This window comes from Rhipicephalus microplus, chromosome 2, assembly GCF_043290135.1.
Source record: "Rhipicephalus microplus isolate Deutch F79 chromosome 2, USDA_Rmic, whole genome shotgun sequence".
Classification (NCBI taxonomy): Eukaryota; Metazoa; Arthropoda; class Arachnida; order Ixodida; family Ixodidae; genus Rhipicephalus; species Rhipicephalus microplus.
Genome location: NC_134701.1, coordinates 25,327,433 through 25,340,925, shown reverse-complemented (window position 1 = coordinate 25,340,925; position 13,493 = coordinate 25,327,433). Strand labels below are relative to the sequence as shown.

The 13,493-nt window shown below is 45.1% G+C and overlaps 1 protein-coding gene across 4 annotated transcripts in view; it reads left to right on the top strand.

The window, feature by feature from the left end:
• Mip (Myoinhibiting peptide precursor) overlaps positions 1-13,493 on the top strand; it is a 733,569-nt gene that overhangs the window by 428,136 nt on the left and 291,940 nt on the right. The gene's annotated exons all lie outside the window — the stretch shown is intronic.

Below are 13,493 nucleotides of genomic sequence, written 5' to 3'. Positions count from 1 at the left end.
GTAGGACACGACTCCACCTCTCCCTGGCACCTAACCAATTGCCACTGTTGACACGACACATTTCTCTGTCAGTCGGTGTGTGTCAGCTTCTACGACTGCCCCCGCAGGCTACGTCAGTGGACAACCCTCTCCCAAGCAAAGCCGAGCAAGTAACAATGTACAAACTCAAGCCTCAGAGAGAGAGAAGGGCGAGCTGTCCGAAGACACGTGAATTACGGGTGAACAATTGTCCAAATGCTCCGACAAAGCGCGTCGTCTGTAATGGACAACGTCCGGAGTTTGCAGTGTTGTGCCGAAATGTTTTCGGCCGAATCAATTGCCGCAGTTTCTGGTACCCGATGACCCGATGTCCAGATCGAGTCTCAATGCCTCCATGCAACTCGGTGTCTCCCGCGAAATTCTCCGCAGCGGCCGCTTCTTCGTCATTCAACGCCGCGGTTGGTCATCCGCGCAGAACGCAGTAATGAGCCCTGGAGCCACGGAGACGGACGGAAAGTCAGGCTTGGTCCGACACGGGCGGTGCAGCAGGGTCGAATTCACCGAACCAACAAAAGGTGCTCATCTGCTCCCCCATGCCACAAATCTGAAGGGTGCGCGCGGAGTATTGCCACCATACACTGTCACACTGTCTGTAGACTAGGCACCACCCGGTCCTGGTGTTTGCGGGGGGGGGGGGGCTGCGAGAACTGCCAACAGAATGCTTCAAGGAACTCCACTCCAGAAGGCATATTCATTACCCTGAAAATTTTCATTTCCTTTTTTTTAATGCGTGAGTTTATGAAATGAATGGAAGCATCTTGAAAAGGTCGGGGTTTAGTCCATGTTTGCGCGGACGTCACAATACAAACCTACCTGTAGACATGCCTAATTCATCCAGTACTGCAGTCGCATTAGGCTCGTGTCTTTCCTTTTTAATGCGAAGCATTTGTTTGCGAATTTCGGCGACTTTGAGCGTATCTATCTATCTAGCCACCTACGACTTTCAGTCCTCATGGCCATTTCAATAATGGTATCTATACGAAACTTGGTATCGTATAACATGACTGTATGAAAAGCATATTTCAGTAGTTGTAACATGAAAATCATGAATTGTATGTCATAAATGTTATGATTTACATTTCATGGTCCGGCAGCTTTTGCGGTGGTTTTGAAACTGGTATGGTATGGCATGATTGCTTGGCGAACACAAGCGACAAACCCTAAAATGATAATCATGACGTGCATGTCGTGTAACAACATGACTAAATACCACGCTCATGATGCGCTCGCGGCCGCTTCGCTATCGTCACATATACCGAATTCGCTAATACAGTGCGTGAATGAATGACGATTGTATGTGACCGGTGCAAACATGATAATCATGAGATGCGTGTCATGTAACAACATGACTACATGCGGCGCTCATTATGCGCTCACGTCTGTTTCGCTAGCATCACATGTACCAAACACGGTATTGCGCAACGCGAATAAACGACATAGGTAAATGACACATCCAAACATGCAAATCACGACATGCGTGTCATGTACCAACATGACTACATGCCACACTCATGATGCGCTCGTGGCTCTTTCACTTGCTTCACAAATGCCGAATTTGGTGTTACGGGATGCCAATGGATTACGAAGGTATGTGACTGGTGCAAACTTGATAATCATAAAATGCGTGTCATGTGCGAACATGACTACATGCCACCTTGAAGGCACTAATACATTTCGACGCGACGCGGTGCGCGTGCTCGCTGGCGTTCATTTCGTTGTGTCACGCCGGCGTTGCCACGCCATGTGCTGGTTCCGCCATATACTCGTAGGCACGCCAAGCTGCGTTGCTTTGACGCATGCGCGTTTCAGCACGTCCGGCGTCGCTCTGTCACCAAACGAGGAAGACGCAGTGTTGTCTGGGTAACGCATCGGCGCGAAATGCAGCATGTCACATTTCACACTGGTTGCCGCCGGGCCGCACCGACGGACGCTGGTCACGCCTGGCATTAAACTATAGAGTGCTCCCGTTTTGATGACGCAGCATCGCTGTGCCCGGCATCATCAGCCTGACTACGTCCACTGCCGGACAAAGGCCTCTCCCATGTTCCACCAGTTAACCCGGTCCTGTGCTTGCTGCTGCCAATTATACCCGCAAACTTCTTAATCTCATCTGCCCACCTAGCTTTCTGTCTCTCCCTAACGCGTTGCCTTCTCTGGGAATCCAGTTAGTTACCCTTAATGACCAGCGGTTACCCTGTCTACGCGCTACATTCCCGGCCCATGTCCATTTCCTTTTCTTGATTTCAACTATGATTTCCTTAACCCCCGTTTATTCCCTAATCCACTCTGCTATCTTCTTGTCTCTTAAGATTACACCTACCATTTTTCTTTCCATTGCTCACTGCGTCGTCCTCAATTTAGGCTGAACCCTCTTTGTAAGTCTCTAGGTTTCTGCTCCGTAGCTAAGTACCGGCAAGATACAGCTGTTACATACCTTCCTCTTGAGGGATAGTGGCAATCTACCAGCCATAATTTGAGAGTGCTTGCCAAATGTGCTCCACCCCATTTTTATTCTTCTAGTTACTTCAATCTCGTGGTTCGGCACTGCGGTTATTACCTTCCCTAAGTAGACTTAGTCTTTTACAACTAGAAGTGCACTATTACCTATATTGAAGCTCTGTTCTTTTCTGACGGTGTTGTACATTACTTTGGTTTTCTGCAGATTAACTTTAAGACCCACCTTTCTGCTCTCCTTGTCCAACTCCGTAATCATGAGTTGCAATTCGTCCCCTGAGTTACTCAGCAGTGCAATGTTATCGGCGAAGCACAGGTTACTAAGGTACTCTCCATTAACTCTTATCTCTAACTGTTCCCATTCTAGGTTTCTGAAAACCTCCTGTAAGCACGCGGTAAACAGCATTGGGGAGACTGCGCCCCCCTGCCTTACACCCTTCTTGATTGGTAGTCTGTTGCTTTCTTTATGAAACACTATGGAATTGTGCTTACGTAAAGTAAAAAGCGCCGGCAGCATATACACCGACGTGGCCGGTGCGATAAGCCTCGCTGGAACGGAACATTGGGTGAGGCTGCTCTCGAAGCAGCTGGGTTGCGATGCTTGAAGTTTCTGTATTCGAGCTCTATAACATTTCTAACTGTTACTTAAACTGCAACTGAAGTAAGTGGAAGGTCAATCAATGCCAGAAATGCATTTATGGAATGGCGATACCTAGCGACAGCCGTTTTTCTGGCCTCCGCTGGCAGAGTGCAGCAAGCTTGCCAGTGTAAAGATATGTGCAGTTATATCAATACCCACAATTAAAAAACACCCATAGAAATACCAATGCAATCCGCTGAAAACGAATGCCAGGAAGTCAGTTCACGAAGGCGTACTAAATTACCAGCTAAAAATTGCGTGTTGTTACACATCAGTCAGAGAAGTTTACGTTTCGTCAACTTTGGGCAAAAACAATTTCTTATTTCTGTTAGCAGTGGCGTGCCGCTCCAGGCTTACAAACACTGCAACTTGGAATTGTTACAGCAATGCACGGATGATGCGAATATAGCCGGTATACGTAGGAGCATATGCGAAATTACGCTGGAGCATACAATTGCTGCGATACGTACGAGCACCTCAAAAATTACGTATGCTCGGTATATTTTAGGGTAGCATCTCTCCGTGCCGTCGAATCAAACGTTTTATATTCAATGACACCGAAACACACCACGGCACAGGCTACAATAAGGTGCACGCTGAGCTGGTAAACACAACGCGTCTGCGGTATTCACCAGCGCTTGTCAGTGAAAATTCCAGCGCTGCCAGCGCTTCGCAGTGCGCACCAGCATCACAGCCGTTGAGCCAGCGCCCCTACCAGTGCGACGCAGCTTTTTCCCAGTGCGCCCGACGAAGTGCCAGTGATTACAAGCGTGTACCAGTGTCTCCAGCGTGTACCAGTGCCAAAAAAAACGTACTGGCATCACACTGTTTTTGCAATAGGGTTGGAGCATAATGAGCCCTTTGTGATGCGCTCGCGGCCGTTTTGCTAGCTCAACATATATTAAATTTGTTGTTACGTGACGTCATAGGATGACTAAATATATGAATGGTGCAAATATGATAGTCCTGACACGCGTGTCATTTAGGAACATGACAACATACCACGCTCGTAGCGTGCTCCTCGCCGTTTCGCTAGTTCCACATCTACTTAATTTGGTATCACGTGATGTGAATAGATGACGGAAGTAAACGACACAGCCAAACATAATAATCACGACATGAAAGTCATGTACGGCATCATTTACCTCCACCGCGTAACGTTGTGCCGATTCTAAAGTGACATCGAGCTTTTTCATTCTTGCTTCGCATGTCATCGATGCCCGCTGTACGCGAAATCGGCCGACTTTTTATTGCGATAGCAATTATACGGACACTGTCAGCTGGATATTGCCATCGTCACCATCTCTCACCTTATATGTATACGTATTTATATATATAGAAACGCAAGAAAGCAAAATGCAGAAAGAGACTCCAGCGTGCGGATTCGAAGGGAGGACCTCCGCATCGTGAACGCGAGTTGTTAGCCACAGAGTATCCGAAGAGCACCTATTTCGAAGTTCAAACGACAAGCTATTTATACTTACTACTTACCGCTGTTGGCAGGCAGCTTGGGGGGGGGGGGGGTATCATGTTTTTAGCATTAGCAGCTAGACGGCTCAATGAGCTGCGGCGGCGGCTCTCATCTCTCACGCGAACTTTGATCCGCGGAGAGGAGGGAGTGGGCTATCTCTCGTGCACCCTTATCTGCCAGTGGGGGCTATCATACGTCTTGGCTCGCGTTGGGCTTGCGCTGAGACGATCCTGTTCTTGTTACGGGGGGGGGGGGGGGGAGCACAAATATCACTGAAAATATTGCACCACTTTGTTAGCGAAAAGGGTGCGCTTTTCATACACAGCGAAGTAACAACTTAGACGCTTATTCGCGTTGTTCATCTTTACCTATGATTACGTTTTGTCCGTGAGAAACGCTGGGCACGTTTCGATTTTCTATTGATTATGCGCGTGACTTTCCAATCCGTTGCTATCGCGTTGATTGATTCGCCTTCGTGGCAGAGCTGTGACATTTTTCACCTATCACCCCCTTTGAAACCACTGCTCTTCTCGTTCCTTGTTGCATACTTTCTAAGCCGCCGCTTACACGGGGACTCGGCATTTTCTTTTGTTGCAGTGCTCCCCTGCTCTTACGCCTTTCACATTTTCTAGAAATACGTCATATAAAGGCTCGCCCTCACACAATGCATCTACATGTCCTAACTAGTATGGGGTGTTGAAAGTATAACAAACGCAGCCAGCCAGTAATGGCTAGGAGAAGTAGATCATGCTTGGTGACGGCAACGATGTCTTCTGTCGGACTTCTCCTGCGCCAGTTAACGTCATAGCGTCCACATAATTTTGGTGACGAAAAACCCCGTGAAGACAAGCCTTCCCTCTACGCAAGGCGCTCAGGGCTTTCACACTCGCTTCGCGTCAGGATGGCGAGGACTTGACGGATCTTGGACGCGAAGATTGGCGTAGGGGAAACGACGTCAGCAAGCAACAGTGCTCTCCATATGGATCGTCTAAAAGGCAAGCAATCTACATGACGTGCGCAAACAAGTAAGATAATTCTCGAATTGCGACTTTTGCTTGACTCCGGTGGCGCCGACATCGCGAAGCTCAAAGCCATAAAGCAACGACTCTTCGCTAGTAATAATGAGCTGTCCCAGATAGACGAGAAGTATGATCAGTATATCCCGGCGGTTCATATCGAGGAGCAGTATGAAGCTATAGTGAACTATCAGGACGAAGCTGTCAGCATGCTCGCCCAGCTACGTTGCCGAATCAGTCAGTTGGAACGGGAGCAATATACACATGCTCAAGCTAGCAGTACTCAAAACACAGAAGCAACGGCTTTCAGAAACGAAGCTGATTTATGACAGTCCGTTCGCCGCAGCTGCAGATTTCAATATTCAAAGGTGACATCGCACAGTGGACAAGCTTTTGGGAGAAATGTGATCAGCTCATTCACTGCAATAATGACCTGACGCCTTCCACAAAGTTTAACTACCTCAAAATTCTGTCGGTGAACGCAGCATTATCAATAGGGGGTTTTCCCATGACCAAACATTGCTACGGTGACGCCATAGATATGTTGAAGGAAAGATTCAGCGATAAAACAACGGTTATCCAGCACCATCTGATGGCGCTGAGAAATCTATCAGGTGTGATATCCGCTAACAACATCCGTGGGTTACAAAGATTATACGATTTGACGCAACTCAATGTTCGCTGCCTCGACGCGCGGAACATGCCGACGCTGATGTGTTCGGCTATGCTTATCAATACCTTGCAACATCTTTACGGCAGGCCCTTCAAAGTTGAGTGACAACTACGCCTTCTGTCGGCTAGCTAACTCGAAAACACTTTTTTGTCACCTCGCATAGTGGAGCCTGAAGCTTCATCAATTCGACATTACCACCGTTTACTAGTCTGGAATGAAACAATCTGACGCCGAGTGCCTGTTTCGTACCCTCGTCGACCCACCGCCGAAGAATGACACAGATGACGACTTCTTCTTGAGAACAATAGGTGCTGACGACTTCGGCGAGCGAATGCGAGCTGACCCGGAGCTCAGGAGGCTTGTAGAATACCTCGAGCGTAACATCTCCAATATTCCGAACGTATTGAATGAAGTACTGTCATCGTTCTTCCTGCAAAACGGAGTTCTCCTAAGAAGAACGTCTTACCCTTCGAGCCAGACACTTGCGGTTCCTTCAGCGGTGAGACTAGAAGTGCTCCGAGCCTTACACGACGGCCTGACGGCTAGACATCTCGGGTTTTCCAGCTGTAAAAATATACTGCTGGCCACGACTTGCTGCCGACGTGACTGGTTATGTCGGGACACGCTGACACGGTCAGCAACGCAAGACACCGTCCAGAAGACCAGCAGGCTTTCTTCAACCCATCGAGTCATCTTACCGACGGTTCTAGCAAATTGGTATGGACCTATTGGGACAGTTTTCTACGTCGGCTTGCTGGAATAAATGAAGCGTTGTCACCACCAATTACCTCACCATGTCCGCCGAAACGAAGACCCTACCTAGAGGCTAGGCCGCTGAGGTCGCGAATTGCTTCGTTGAAGATATTCTCCTGCGCCATGGTGCCCGAGAGGTTCTCGTCACTGACAGAGGTAAGGGCTTCGATGCGGGGTTATCTCAGGCGATCTTAAAATAAGGCCAAACAAGCCACCGCCAGACCCCCAATTACTACCCACATACTATTGGCCTCACCGAGCGCCAAACGAGACCATCGTCGACATGCTAACAGTGTACGTCGACTTCGAACACAAGACGTGGTATTTCATTCTTTCGTGTGCGACCTTCGCATATGACATGGTAGTGCAAGAAACGACGATGATGATGTCATGCAACTTGGTCTACAGATGGGGCCCGGCAACGATGCTCGACGCTATGTTACCAAATGCCACCGATGGTGAAAATATTGTCGTCACCGTCCCCCAAATCTCGATGATTTACCCGTCTGCGTATCCAGTGCCTGCAAAAGTGACAGCCGTCGTACATTCGACGGCGCTTTGTGGAATATCAGCCTGACTGCGTGTGTGGGTTTGAACTTGGACTTACTGAAGAGCAACTTCGACGACCCTTCGGGCCATACAAGGTGATTCGACTTTTGTGTGCTCTAGACTACAAGGTTATCTTGGACAGTATTACGAATTTTCAACGGTGCCGTGCGCGGCCAGAAGTCGAACATTGTCGGCCGCCTCAAGCCGTTTCACGCCTCTTAGAAAGCCTAAGGACCGAACTTTTTGCTTTATCATCGTTCTTTCTTTCTTGTGTTTGTTGTACTCTCTTACGTTGTTGGTACTTGTTGATGGTTTAGCCCCCGTATTCTGTTTTAGATATCAGGACGGTGCATTCTCTTAAGGGGAGCACTGCTACGAGTGTTTTATTTAGAGGTGCTCGTTTCAAACCTGTAAGCGATAATCTGTGCAGATCGCGTCTCAGTGTTCGAGAACCTTCGCGTTTGTTGTAGATCATTTTGTTAAGAGTGTGCCCAAGAAGCGAATACTCAAGATTATTACATAACTTCCGTGACCACCAATTAAAAGGCTGGAAAGTTCGACGCGTTAATAATAAAAGACGGTGATGTATTCGCGTGATGTATAAAATCCACGCCTGACACTCTACTCGCCGCTATCAGTGCCAGTGTATATTTCAGCAATCTGATTTTCCGTTTAGCGACCGCAAGTTCGGCCAAATAAACAGCTTTATCTTGGACATACAAACCACACTTCGTCAACATCACGACTACGTGACGCTATGCTATTCCGGAGAACTTGGCAGACATTGATTCCTCAGCATTATTACTAGAGACCACTGTTCCACTATTTCAAAGCACAAACGGCCTCTTCTCGGAAAACCTTCAATACTCCAACATCAGCCGAGCGTTGATATCCAGTGAAGAAACACCTTAATTCAAATATTTTTTTTAATTCTTGCTGTGATGTATGTCTAGGCATTTGAGAAGGTTACAACCCCCAGGACGATTGCCTGTGAAAGCAGTGAGCCAACATTTTATTCCTCTTAGAGTATTTTTCCTGCCCTGTCGCAGTGGTCTTGTGGTTATGGCACTCAATTGCTAAAGCAAAGGTCGCGGGATCGAATTCTCCCTGTGGCGGCTGCATTTTCGATGGAAGTAAAAATGTTTGAGGCCCATGCTTAGAATTAGCTGTACGTTGAAAAATCCCAGGTGGTCGAAATTCCCGGAGCGTTTGAGTACAGCGTCTCTCAGATTTGTATCGTGGTTTCGGGGTGTGGAAATGTTAAATACTAATACTTTGAGGATTTGCTAGACACATTTCTTGAAAAATGCTGTTTCGCATTAACGAAACGGTAATGAGGGCACAATGACGTAGATAGATAGATAGATAGATAGATAGATAGATAGATAGATAGATAGATAGATAGATAGATAGATAGATAGATAGATAGATAGATAGATAGATAGATAGATAGATAGATAGATAGATAGATAGATAGATAGATAGATAGATAGATAGATAGATAGATAGATAGATAGATAGATAGATAGATAGATAGATAGATAGATAGATAGATAGATAGATAGATAGATAGATAGAAAATTATTGAAAGCGTAATGAAAAAGCATGAAAAAACGACGACACAGAGTGAATATAGGCGACAACACGAGCACTTACTTAGAACATATCGTTTATTAAAAACCAAACAAGTCGCACAATCTATTTAGTCACCCAGGCATTCGGAACCATAATGACGTACTATTTTTTATGAAGTACCGTTCTACCCACAAATTTTGTTAGAAAAACTAGCCACCCTGCTTACGAGGTGTCTCCTGACGGGAAGAGTACAAGAGTTTTGGAAGAACGCTAACATCATCTCAATACATAAGAAAGGAGATGACAAGGACTTGAAGAATCACAGGCCGATCAGCTTGCTCTCTTTAGTATACAAGCTATTTACAAAAGTAATTGCTAACAGAGAAAAGAAAACATTAGAATTCAATCAACCAAAGGAACAAGCAGGATTTCAAACAGGCTACTGAACAATTGACCACATTCATGTTTGAAGTTTGAAGTTTATTTCACCACAGTGTTACACCATACAATGTGTGGTGTGGAATGCGGGAAAAAAGCTGCGATAAGAAACGCAGCTTGACTAGCCCCACATCCCATCAGTACAAGGCAGAAAAAGTGACAGCATTCATTAGGTCCTGGAAACAAATAAACAGACACAAATACATAGTTTTAAGTGGCACCAATAAGAAATATTGCATACATAAAATTTTACGAAATGTCGACAAAATCGCACTCTCTGAGGAAATACGAAAAAAATAAAAATAAGCAGAACATAAAAACAAATATTTGGAAATGGCTAAATCTCTTTTGCGTCATGAAAGTAAAAAATATTCGACATATCCTGTCGGGAAACAAGGCGCAATTCTTTTAATGATAAATCGAATTTATTTAGTATGTGGGGGAGTGAATGTTTCAGCATTTGTAGACCATAGTATGTTCGGCATCGAGGAACCTTCCAATAATCACGCTGTCTAGTAGGTCGAGACAAGGTGCTGTGCTCTAAGCATGCTATGGAGATAAGATTGTTACTTCCTTTGTTGATTTCAGTTTTTAAAGACGCTAGTAAACAATATTCATACATGTTGTCAAATCCTATGACTTTGAAATTGTTGAATAAAGACAAGGTATGTGAATAATATTCGGCATTTGCAATAGAACACAATGCATCTTTTGTAGTGTGAGTAATTTCTGCTTAGAGTGCAAAGTGCCAGTACCCCACGCCAAAAGGCCGTAGCGTAACTGGGACGAAAAAAAGCGTGTTGTATATCATTAGCATCTGAGTAGTCGGTAAAAATGACATCTCCTAAGCATGCCTAGTACCTTACTAAACTTGTTTTTTACCATTTCGGTTTGTGAATCCCATAACATATTCTGATGAAAAATAATTCCCAATGCTTTAGCGGTCGAAGAAAAATCAATCACAGAATCGTGCAGGTGTAGTTTTGAAGCAGCTTCGTACGTTGTTCCTTTTGAACGAAATAGGACGGCTTTGGTTTTTGAACAGTTGATTTGTAGGGAGCTAGCAGTTGCCCATGCATACAAGTCATCTAGTGTCGTGTTTGCTGCTGAAATTAGGTCATTTACATCCACACCAGTGAAAAACAAGGAAGTGTCATCCGCATATATGACATATTTAATTGTGTGATTTATGTTTATAATGTCGCTGACATAAGCGATAAAAAGTAACGGCCCCAATATACTACCTTGGGGTACACCTTGAGCAACTTTTTGCAAAGATGATTGTTCTGTGTTTATACTTACACACTGTAGCCCATTACTCAAATAACTGGTGATTAGGTTTAGCGCATTTCCTCTAGTGTCTTAATAGGGCAATTTTTGTAAGAGAGTATTGTGATTTATCCGGTCAAAGGCTTTGGAGAAGTCAACAAATATATTTAGAGTAATTTTCCTGTCCTTTATATTACCTAATATAATTTCCTTTTGACGTAACAATGCTACCTCTGTCGACAGCCCTGACCTAAAACCATACCGGGCTGTAGTAATTATCGAATGTTTTGCAAAGAAGTTTGACAGTCTTATAAATATTAACTTTTCCATGGTCTTTGACAACAATGGTAGAACATATATGGGCCTATAGTTCTTCAAATCAATTTGTCTCCTCCCTAAAACAGCCCTGTAACGCTTGCATGCTTCATACGTTCTGGGAAAATACCTGTGAATGTCAATCAGGTAATAGAGAAATGCTCAGAATATAACCAACCACTATACATAGCCTTCATAGATTACGAGAAGGCGTTTGATTCAGTAGAAATATGAGTCATCATGCAGACACTGCGGAATCAGGGCGTAGATGAATTATATATAAACATTCTGGAAAAATCTACAGGGGATCAACTGCTACCATAGTGCTTCATAAAAAAAGCAACAGAATACCAATCAAGAAGGGTGTAAGGCACGGGACACAATCTCCCCATTGCTATTTACCGCGTGCTTACAGGAGGTTTTCAGAAGCCTGGAATGGGAACTGTTAGAGATAAGAGTTAATGGAGAGTACCTTAATAACCTGCACTTCACCGATCACATTGAATTGCTGCGTAACTCAGGGTACGAATTGCAACTCATGATTACGGAGTTAGACAAGGAAAGCAGAAAGGTGGGTCTTAAAATTAATCTGCAGAAAACGAAAGTAATGTACAACACCGTCGGAAAAGAACAAAGCTTCGAGATAGGTAATAGTGCGCTTCTAGTTGTAAAAGACTATGTCTACTTAGGGCAGGTAATAACCGCAGGGCCGAACCACGAGATTGAAGTAACTAGGAGAATAAGAATGGGGTGGAGCACATTCGGCAAGCACTCTCAAATTATGACAGGTAGATTGCCACTATCCCTCAAGAGGAAGGTATGTAACAGCTGTATCTTGCCGGTGCTTAGCTATGGAGCAGAAACCTGGAGACTTACAAAGAGTGTTCAGCTTAAATTGAGGACGACGCAGCGAGCAATGGAAAGAAAAATGGTAGGTGTAACCTTAAGAGACAAAAGAGAGCAGAGTGGATTAGGGGACAAACGGGGGTTAACGATATCATAGTTGAAATAAATAAGAAGAAATGGACATGGGCCGGGCATGTAGCGCGTAGACAGAATAACCGCTGGTCATTAAGAGTAACAAACTGGATTCCCAGAGAAGGGAAGCGGGTTAGGGGGAGACAGAAGGTTAGGTGGGCAGATGAGATTAAGAAGTTTGCGAGTATAAATTGGCAGCAGCAAGCTCAGGACCAGCTTAACAGGCGGAACATGGGAGAGGCCTCTGTCCTGCAGTGGACGTAGTCAGGCTGAGGATGATGATGATGATGATGATGATGATGATGATGATGATGATGATGATGATGATGGTGGTGGTGGTGGTGGTGGTGGTGGTGGTGGTGGTGGTGGTGGTGGTGGTGGTGGTGGTGGTGGTGGTGGTGGTGGTGGTGGTGGTGGTGACCATCCTCTCCAACAATCCATTCATCAAGATCAATGTGTATAGGTTTCCAAACAGGTGGGTCACATTTGCTATAGAAATATTCAAGCGACATACCGCACTAACTACACAGCAAAAACTTCAGAAACTGGTCTACAGTCATAATCAGTCACGGTGTTTACTGGTCAGACAAAGTCTGCAGAGACAAACGCTGGAGACGTGAGTTCTTTTTGCAGAGACGTAATATACGGCTATTTTGATGTCTTGTATATAAACGAGAGTCTTAAAAGCAAACGCAGCTACAGCGGGCTTGATCCACCCACGAAATTGGGCAGTCTTCGTTTTGAGGGAGCTGTCCAAACCGGATATCCTTCAGCTTAAGTATAGTTATTGTTACACGCGTTTGCCATCAGCCACCGAAATAAAGGCCATGCCACGCCCTACGGTCCTTGCTTGGTCGCTTACGTGGTGTTTTGCGGCTTCGGAAACCCAAGATTGCAATTTAAATTTTAAATATCACAATTGGAAACCTCTATTTTTGTGTTTGCTGTCTTAGTGTTCCTGTAACTGATTTGCTCCGAAACCATGAAAGGGCTCGCTTATTAGCTTCGGCATGCACTCCTTCAAAGCTCAAGTGAATACCACCTTTATTTTAGTTGGAGAGTTGATATTCGGTTATATGCTGCGTGACTGAGATGAAAGACGACCGAGATGCTGTGTCACATTAGGCTCCGTGATCGCACACAAACTAATGAACTTCGTTTCACATATGCATAGTTGTATATTTACAAAACGTTACCATAATGTCAATGCCAATAACCCGCCATGAAGCTGATGGAACGAATGTCAATGTTTCTTCTTGACGACAAGACGCGGAGGCCTAATTTATTTTCAATATCATCAGCACTACGCCCATTACGCCCACT